Below are 10389 nucleotides of genomic sequence, written 5' to 3'. Positions count from 1 at the left end.
AGGAGAAAATTAAACACTATAACGCATTTAATCCAATATGGCAAAGTTTCTGTCAATTCTATCAATTCACTGTACTAGCTATGAATAATATTAATATGGGAAATGCTGGAGAAATTGGTCCCATAAGTTTGACAGCATTATAATTATTCATGTATGCGCTAATTATATATATACATAGCTGATACAAGTTTCCGCAGGAAAAAAAAACCGAGGAGACAAATGAGATCTTTTGATGAGATATCTTTCTTGGAAATGAAACGAATTAACGTTGCATTGAAAATGTGACAAGAATTGCAATGAAACTGTCACTCAGCCTGGTGAAAAAGAAATGAAGAATATGTAAATATAGTAGGTTCAAGATCAAAGAGACTAACGCAATTTATAAAGGAGGTTATGAAGGCTTTACGAAGAAATGTGAAGTTTTTATGTAATTTTTCTTTACGATCAACAACCCCACCTCCCCCAAATGCTTTGATAACTGATCAAAATACGCATTTAGCGGAGACACGGAATTATAGAATTGGTTGGGGGCCGTAGATGGGAGGAGCAGGTTGGAAGAAGAAAAGGACGCAGCTGATCTGGGCCCGTGATGACATAGATGATAGAAAAGCTGATATGATGATTGAGAAGGTCATAGGCTCGAGCTGGAGGAGCTCGTTAGAGGCCCAATACGATGGATCTAGTAGGTAGCTAAAAAAGACGGAGGTGCTGGTTGGCAATCCGAGATGAAATAATTGGAGACTCTTGATGATGAAGGAACTGGTGAGGGGATTGATTTGATGGAGGAGCTAGTCGGAGGCCAGATATAATAAAGTTAGTTGGAGACCTGTGATGACGGAAGAGCTGGTTGGAAGTCCGAGGTAATGAAGATGGTTGGAGCTCAAGATGGCGGAATTCTTGAGTGAAAAAACCCGAAATAATGGTAGTGCTAATCAGAGGCAGAAAAATGATGGAACTAACTTAAATTGTAAAACGTTAGTTCACTATATTTTGATTCCTTTTCTTATTTCCGAATTCAAAAGTAACCAAATTCAGTTATCAGTTATATCTTCATCGTTTTAGAATTATTAAAAAGCAACAGTAATGTACTTGGAATCAATTCAACTGACTGCAAAAAATTTGGAGATGGACTAATATATATAAGTGTTAATAGGTAATGGAAATTTTGTGATGTGTGACGTTATGAAAGAGGTGTACAATCGACATACTCGAAAGCAATGGCCAATAATGCTAATACCGTAGAAACGCGTAAGCAATTTCATTTAATGTACATCGCTTTAAAAATTTGAGATATCTGTGCGTAAAGAAGACATTTTATTGTTTTGAATGTTTCCAGTCATTGCAGTGAGATTCATGCTAGATATAACTGCATTTCGTATTTTTATTTGGTTGATTATAACTATCACACATGTTTATTTCAGACAGTTGCTTATTTTATAGATTTCTATCCTTATTTAGATGCAAAGGGGTGCAGCACAGGCTTACACCGATAAATATGGACATATGGACATATAAACAAACACATATACTCAGATGTACAAACGCACATATACACCCATCATCATCATCATCATCATCATCATCATCATCATCGTCGTCGTCGTCGTCGTCGTCGTCGTCGTCGTCGCCGTCGTTGTCATCATTTAATGTCCCCTTTCCCATTCTGGTATGAACTGGACGGTTTACTACTACTACTACTACTACTACTACTACTACTACTACAACTACTACTACTACTACTACTACTTATTATCATTGATATTAATATTATTAGTAGTAGTAATGAGTGAGAGAGCAGCGCATGCCATCAAAGTGACACTGGGATACAAATATACGAAGCTCAATATACCCCTCATGACTACCCGTCTGATAAGGGTAAATCAGGCACATTAATCACAATCATATGTGCGCGACATGGTGATCTCATATCAAGACAAACAACGCGTGACCTTGTAAGTAGGGGCCCAGTTAGAATTTTCTTCACTCAAAAGGTCCCCGAATAACGGTTGTTTAAGGATGATGAACGAATCGCCCATGTTTCCAAAAGTGAATTATTCAAACTCCAAAGAATCCCTCTCAACACATAGCTATGATACTCCCCCACTATTTCTGCTCATGATCAGAGATGCACATATAGTCAGCCACTAAGGGACATACTCAACTGGTTAAGGTCAAACAACTGACAAGCAAATCTGTGGTATTGAGCAGAATATTTGCTGTAGCTCATCTTTTATACCAAGACAAAGCAATGTAGATAATAACACTTCCAATCAGTTAAGATCAAAAGCCACGAGAGCCACTGCCTGGTACTGCATCAGGGAATTATTATTATTATTGTTGTTGTTGTTATTATTATTATTATTATATTATTATTATTATTACTTTTTTTTTCTTCTTTCAAATTTTCTTCCATTTCTTGCCGAGTGTCTTCCCGACTCCTAGGGCAAAGAAACTCATAGTGTATATTGGTAGGCCATTAAACCAAACTCAGTAGTTCGTTCATTTTTTTTATTTTTTTTTTTTTAAAGTTAAATTAAAATACATGAGCAGCAACAGTTCTCACATCGACAATGCTCTTCTCAATACGTGTGATGTACCAGTTAAGACAATCTTTTGCACTTCTTGCAGGGATGGTAAGCCAGGGATCATTCTCATATAATTTTCGGTTCCCTTCTTGATCATTCCTAGTGCTCCTACGATCACTGGTATTGTAACCGCCTTGAGATGCCACATTTTCTCAATTTCAATGAGTAGGTCTTTATATTTTCTGAGCTTGTCAAACTCTTTCGCTAAGATATTATGATCACAGGGGATGCTCATGTCGATCAATAAGCAAACTTTATTGTTTTGGTCTTTCACAACAATATCTGGTTTACTGGCCTTGATGGTTCGGTCTGTATGTACTGGAAAGTCCCACAGAATGGTTACATTTCTCCTTCAGTTACAGCCTCAGGGTGGTGATTATACCACTTGTCGGCAGTTTTGATATTGTAATGCCGACTTATTAGCCAGTGGAGATATTGGCCAACTCTGTCATGTCTTAATTTATACTCCACTGGTGCTAAGACTTTACATCCAGAGATTAGGTGGTCCACTGTTTCAATCATGTCGTTGCAGAATCGGCATTTTGGGTCTGCTCCATTTTTCATCACATTGGCCTGGTAGTTCCGGGTTAATAGGCTTTGGTCTTGAGCAGCCAGGATGAAACCTTCGCTCTCTGCTTTTAGCCCTGAGCTCCGCAGCCACTGATGGGTTTGCTTCTGGTCAACATCAGCTTGTTTGCTGCGGGTCACATATTTGCCGTGCAGAGGTTTCTCCTCCCACCTATCAGCCAATTGCTCGTGCGCTTTTTCATTGCCAATCATTTTAGGGTTGCCGTACTTCCCTCGGGTTGTTCAGTTTGGGTATCCTGCACGAGATCAATAGCAAATATTTTGCTTTCCTTGATGATAGAATGAAGCTTCTTTCGTCTCTCGTGATTTTCCACGAGCTTTAGCTTCCAGTCATTCGATATTTCGAGATATTTGGCCAGTCCAATTGTGGTTGTTTTGTAAGCTAGTTCAAATTGGATCAGGCCTCGACCTCCTTGGGCTCTGGGAAGGTAAAGGCGATCTACGTCTGCCTTTGGGTGGTGCATCCTATTACAACTCAGCAGCTTGCGTATTTTTCTATCTATATTCTTTACTTCACTCATATTCCAGTTCAACACATTGTAGCTATAAGTAACAACTGGAACTGCTAAGGAATTTATAGCTAACACCTTGTTACGTGCATTTAGTTCAGATTTCAGGACTGCACGAACTCTCCTATAACATTCCTTCCTGATTTTCTCTTTCATGCTTGCATGCTGAATACCAGAGCCTTCATTTATCCCTAAATATTTGTATGTCTGTTCTTGCTCAAGCTCTCTTATGACTGTGTTAACATCTAACACGACTGAATTTGTGGTCTTCACTTTCCCTTTCTGGAAAGTGGCCTTGGCACACTTCTCAGTCCAAACTCCATCCCGATGTCATCGCTGAATGCTTTCACGGTGCGCAATAGGCCTTCAAGTTCATTATTGTCTTTACCATAAAGTTTTAAGTCATCCATATAAAATAGATGGCTATTTTTTATTGGCAATTTTATACCCATACCCTTTTCTGTTTAATTCACTTGTAAGGGGTATTAGGGCTATGCAGAATATTAAAGGTGAAAGTGAGTCACCTTGAAAAATCCACAGTTGATGTTTATATTTTCTGAGACAAGTACTCCATTAGAGTGGTATAATTGGAGATTCGTATTCCACAACGACATATTGTGCTTCAGGAAGTTTGAAATCACAGGGGAAATTTTAAAGATGTCCAGCGATCTCAAGATCCATGGATGCGGTATACTGTCGAAGGCCTTTTTATAGTCAATCCATGCGGTGCTGAGATTTCTGCGCTTGTTGTGACAGTTCTCAAGGATCATACGATTGATTAGCAGTTGATCTTTGCATCCGTAAGAGCCTCGGCGGCACCCTTTTTGTTCAATGGGGAAAATATCGTTCTTCTCCATGAATGCATATGTTTTCTTCGCCAGGATAGATGTTAGGATTTTATACGTGGTGGATAGACAGGTTATAGGCCGATAGTTTTTTGGAAGGTTGGTTTCGTTATTCTTTGGGAGTAGGTAAGTAATGCCACTTGCTAACCATTCAGGTGTTTTCTTTGGGTCTCTCAAAATTCCATTGAGCAGCTGAACTAGCTTACCGTGTGCGCACGGGAGCGATGCGAGCCAGAAATTCGGCACCCTATCTTTACCGGGGGATTTCCAATTATGGGCCTTCGTGAGTGCCTTTCTTAGGTCTGCTATTGTGATGTCTTCCCATGCTTGTTGTAAATTTTGGTAGGATCCTTCAGTTTGTATAATCCAGTCTGCATTTATGTTGTACGTCTTCTTGTCACTCCAAATCCTTTCCCAAAAGTTTTGAACTTCTTCCATGGGAGGGGGGGGTCTTTAACGGTTACTTTCTCCTTCCCTATTTCTCTGTGTAGAATGTTTTGGCATTGGATGTGAACAGCTTATTTTGCTTGTAAAACTTGTTTCTCTCTCTCAAATCTTCGTATTCTTTGGGCTTTTGCTTGGACTTTTTGTTTCAGCGTTTCTTTTATTGATATCAGTTCTTCTCTTGGTGAGGATCCAAATTTTCTCTTCATCTTTCTTCCTGTTCTGGATCTTACATCATTTCCACATATTAGTTCATTTAATATTGATATTTCCCCTCTCATAAATTCAATCTCTTTTTCAATTTTACTTCTCCAGGTTTGATTTCTTCCCAGGTTTTGTTTTCTTTGTTTTTTCGGGGGCATACAGCTGGTTTCAATTGCACTAGCAGAAGCGTAAATAATTTCATTTAACTCAGTAAAATCAGGTTTTAATTCTCGTATTATTTCATTTGTTACATAGTTGCCAATTTGGATTTGTTTTTATTTTGGTTTGTATTTGAGAGTTTATGAAGCGGTTCTCTATCATTCATACTTGTATGTCTTACAACTTCAAGCGTATTCAGGATTTTCTGCCTCATTTCTGCCATAGACTCTCTGTGTTCTTCAGCAAATGCGAGATCTTCAGTTACTGTTGTTTTTTCGTTTTCCTGGCTATCTTTAACAGGTACAATAGAATTTCTTGTATCTTCAGGCCTTTGCGTACTTTGGTCAGATGGCAGTCTTTCAATTAAGCCTCGTTGCGGGCTATACTGTTCATCTGATTCTTCAATTCCTTTGTGTCTTATATTTATGTCATTTTCCGTTGCGTGCTTGATCGCACTTATTTCACTGTCTGTGAGTCTGTTATTTCTAAAGATATCCCTCCTCACATTTGCTAATTTGTTCTCGTCCAAATAGGGCCTACTGTCTTGATTCCGTGTTCTCCATATACTGTAAGAGTTTGCGGTGTGTCTCTCTTGAGATGGCCTACCTAATGCATAGTAATAAGCGTATATTACTTCTTTATACTCTTCTCGGGTCCATTTGTTCCGCTTACATTTTTCTTTCTGTGGTGGTTGTGGTGGTGAACTTGGAGGGCTCGAGTTGGGGGATTTCCTGTTCAAGTGACCATCCATGTCCGTATTCGTAGAAGAGTTTGTGCCAGTTGATGACTTTTCGATCCCAGGCTGGCTCTTCCCTGGGGGACGCGCTTCCAGATTAACCATAGGACAAGCGATTTGGTATACTGATTTAGTTTTCCTTTTAGTTTCCAAAAACATTTTGGTGCTACGATAATGTTATCATTTTTTAGCTTTGATTGGCTCGTTTATTTTTTAGCTTTGATTGGCTCGTTATTATTATTATTATTATTATTATTATTATTATTATTATTATTATTATTATTATTAATATGCAAAGCAAACTTGAGTGATAGCTACTAAGGATTATTTTCTGTAATGAATATATTGTTTCAGTGTTCAGTGTTACAAAAAAATTTTCATATGATATTGACATATATGTATGTATATGTATATTCGTGTATGAGTACGTGTGCGTGTGAGAATGCGTGTGTGCATTTGAGAGTGTGTGCGTGTGTGTGTATATGTGTGCTTGTGTATATTTGAGTGAGTGAATGAGTGTGAAACCATATAATTATATTAGATCTGTTAATTCAGGAATTTCAACCTAATCATTTCAGAATTGGGGCGGTTTCTCTTGAAAATTTTACCAGTTGGATTATACAGATGTTCCTGAATCAGTAGAGATTTTGCTATGAGCTGACTGAAGCTCTATCGACAAATAAATGCATCAAATAGCCACTTCAAGAAAGTGCTGAGAAAGATTTTACGTAATCACTAGAGATGCCAAGAATAGCAATCAAATATCCCTCAAAATTTACGTTACCACTTTGAAAAGAGAATACTTTTGTAATGCAGTTCTATATACTCAGTGTTCGAGAGAAGGGAGGGACTTGAAGGCTGAAATATGTATGGCTGTAAGTGTGCTCAACCAAAAATGACCTGGAGCTAAACAACAAGAATGACACCAAGAGCAGTCATTTTCTACTCATGCCAGAATAACATAAGCTATTTTATTTTACATATCATTGAGACTTTTTCAATTAAGTTGGAACATCTAATCACTTACTAGTACATCTGAACTATTTCTTTACAACCCACAAGGGGCTAAACACAGAGGGGACAAACAAAGACAGACAAACGGATTAAGTCGATTACATCGACCCCAGTGTGTAACTGGTACTTATTTGATCGACCCCGAAAGGATGAAAGGCAAAGTCGACCTCGGCGGAATTTGAACCCAGAACGTAGTGGCAGACGCAATACCTATCTCTTTACTACCCACAAGGGGCTAATCACAGAAACGACAAACAAGGACAGACAAACGGATTAAGTTGATTATATCGACCCCAGTGCGTAACTGGTACTTATTTAATCGACCCCGAAAAGATGAAAGGCAAAGTCGACCTCGGCGGAATTTGAACTCAGAACGTTTCTGCCAGCTCGCCGCCTTCATACTAGTACATCTGAATATCTCAGTAATACCGTGCAGCCAGCCATCGCCTGCCAGGCAAATTTCAGTGAACATATAAGCTACGCATATGGCACATATTGCACATATTGCACAGCATGGACTAAAGTCGCAGAGGGGCTCGATCCAATGCACCGAAAAGAGTCCCGCCATTTCCTTCGACAGACAACAGAGCTACTTCAAGAAACCCACGGCGTCAGGGTCATTGCATCAAAAAAAGTTCCACCATTTTCTTCGACAGACAACAAAACTGGTGGAAGCATTCCGTCGGTTACGACGACGAGGGTTCCGGTTGATCCGATCAACGGAACAGCCTGCTCGTGAAATTAACGTGTAAGTGGCTGAGCACTCCACAGACACGTGTACCCTTAACGTAGTTCTCGGGGATATTCAGCGTGACACAGAGAGTGACAAGGCCGGCCCTTTGAAATACAGGTACAACAGAAACAGGAAGTAAGGGTGAGAGAAAGTTGTGGTGAAAGAGTACAGCAGGGATCACCACCATCCCTGCCGGAGCCTCGTGGAGCTTTAGGTGTTTTCGCTCAATAAACACTCACAACGCCCGGTCTGGAAATCGAAACCGCGATCCTACGACCGCGAGTCCGCTGACCTAACCAGTGGGCCATTGTGCCTCCACAGACAACAAAACTACTTCAATAAACACATGGCGACGGGGTCATCTAAATACATTTGTGTGTGTTTCATATTTATATTAACTGTAGGAAACATTGAGCTTATTTTAGAATTGGGAATAGCCAGTCATGTTCAGTCAATGGATAACGAATAATAGCATCTAAAACTTCGGAATATTTTCAAATCTTTGTGACAAACGTTGAGAAGATGCTGAAAAATTCCTCAGCTAAGAAGCTTAGATAGTTTGTTTTTCTGTCTCATATTTGTCAAATATCTTCTATTAGCAGCAAACATATTTATGGAAATACCTTATACGTGTATTTATCACAGACCTTTCACAACTTTTTCCGTTAGCATAGTATCATATGACTAACTGATTCAAAGATAAAAAAGTCTTCGTCATACAATGTTGCAAAAACTGCTCGATTTTCTACAGAATAAGCTCGAACTTTTGGCACAGTTTGGCAAACAGAATATATATATATATACCTTGGATTGAATGACGAATATATTATATGTTTACCATTTAAACAAAGCAGAACATGGGGAATATAAGGAATACATATATGAGAGAGAATAAAAACGTGAGATTTTTAATGCTATCTCTCATAAATGTACTCTTTATATTTGCACGATTCACTTTATTTTCAGTATCGACACAAGCACGCGCACGCATACACTCTCATACGGACACAGAGACACGCGCACATACATAAAGGCATACATAGGAATATTAATAATTTTTTACTTTGTAGTTTTTGCTCTATTGATGGCTATAGTGTATTTACATTGAGAGAATGAAATATTTCTTTTACATAACGACATTTCAGCTTTATGTTATTATAATGTTTAGCATATCCGGTATCAGTAACCATGGTAAGTCAGATATTTCGACATCTGCATGAAGTTTTGAAATCATCGTTTATGAGTCAGAGAGTAAGATCATAATTACTTAGCAACCATCCCCCCACCACCATCATCAAACATAAAACAAGCAACAGCAGGCAAATAAACAAAAAAACACACAAAAGAAAAACAAATAAAACATCAAAAACATTTTGTAGAAAATATTCATAAAATATCCAAAATGTTATATGCGGAATGCTTAATGTTGCGTATACATTAAAAGAGTTGATTAGCTTCCATTTCAGTCTTATCAACTCTGTTGGTTTATGACATTAAAATATTATATTGGCATGAAACTATCATTTTTTTTTAACTGCGTCACTTCCAATTTTCAAAACTGTAGCATGGGTGAAATCAGTTTTTTTTTTGGGTGGTGAAGCAAGAGCTTTCACAGACGGATGCACTTCATACTGCTAACCACTCAACCGGAAATGAGGAATCGAATTTCGTTTTATCATGTCATGCATACCGAAGGAAGCTGAACTATGTATCATATTCAGAAGTACATTGCACAATGATTGAAGCAACGTTTGAATTTCAAACCTGGCGGTCAGTTGCCTAGTATATGTCACCACCACAGCTATAGTAATTTTAATCTACAAATCGAAAAGAGAGTTTGTTGTGTATCAGAAACGTTTGGCTGTCATGATTAGCGGGGAAAGATCTGATGTTTAACCTTACAGCATCGGCCGCAAACCCAGGTGTCGTTACAGGTAACGTAGAGGAGAGAAAAACCAACACATACAGGGGATTGGCCTGCCGCTATTAGTTTGTGACGGTCGCCGTCGAGACGTCAGGTGTCCTAAGATCTTGTACTACCAATTTCCTCCGCAAAATAAAGTTAACCGCGGCCCGTCTGAGAAACGAACCCCGTGATATGTAGTAGCTTCTACAGCGAGCGTCGCTGGCTGTTCTCTGCGGCAACGCCACCACAATCATTACAGCAGGACGCGGTTAAGTACACCATTTGTTCTGGGGTATGTAACCTATCGTCCCCTCCTCTCGATCTTATGCTGTTTTACCTCCTCACTTTTTTCTTTTATTTCTTTTCCTTTCTTATCTCCCCCACCCGTCCCCAGTTTCTTTGTATTTAAATGTTTTAATAAATTCAAATTTATTTGTTTCTGCTTCATCTGTGTATAGGGACTAGTGTGTTCCAATAGTGCCCGTCGGACTTGAATATTTCGTCAGGCATAAATAGAAAGCGGACGAAGAAATAATTTCAGTGAATAACGTGTGGAAGGAGAGGTAAGAGAAGTATTGAATGGGAGGGGAGGGGAGATGTGAGAGAGAAGTGGTTACTATGAGAGATGGCAGGCAGAAATATATCAGAATAGGATAAGAAGAGAGC

At 38.9% G+C, this 10389-nt stretch overlaps 1 long non-coding RNA gene across 1 annotated transcript in view; it reads left to right on the top strand.

Moving 5' to 3' along the window:
• Window positions 1–7105, top strand: part of LOC118764863 — a 16460-nt gene extending 9355 nt beyond the window's left edge. The window contains exon 3 of the long non-coding RNA XR_005000686.1: window positions 6649–7105. This is a non-coding gene — a long non-coding RNA (uncharacterized LOC118764863). The remainder of the gene's footprint in view (window positions 1–6648) is intronic.
• Window positions 7106–10389: the final 3284 nt, after the last annotated feature.

This window comes from Octopus sinensis, linkage group LG9 (assembly GCF_006345805.1).
Source record: "Octopus sinensis linkage group LG9, ASM634580v1, whole genome shotgun sequence".
In the NCBI taxonomy this organism is placed as follows: Eukaryota; Metazoa; Mollusca; class Cephalopoda; order Octopoda; family Octopodidae; genus Octopus; species Octopus sinensis.
The sequence above is the reverse complement of the archived record's forward strand: the minus strand, read 5'-3'. Positions and strand labels throughout refer to the sequence as shown.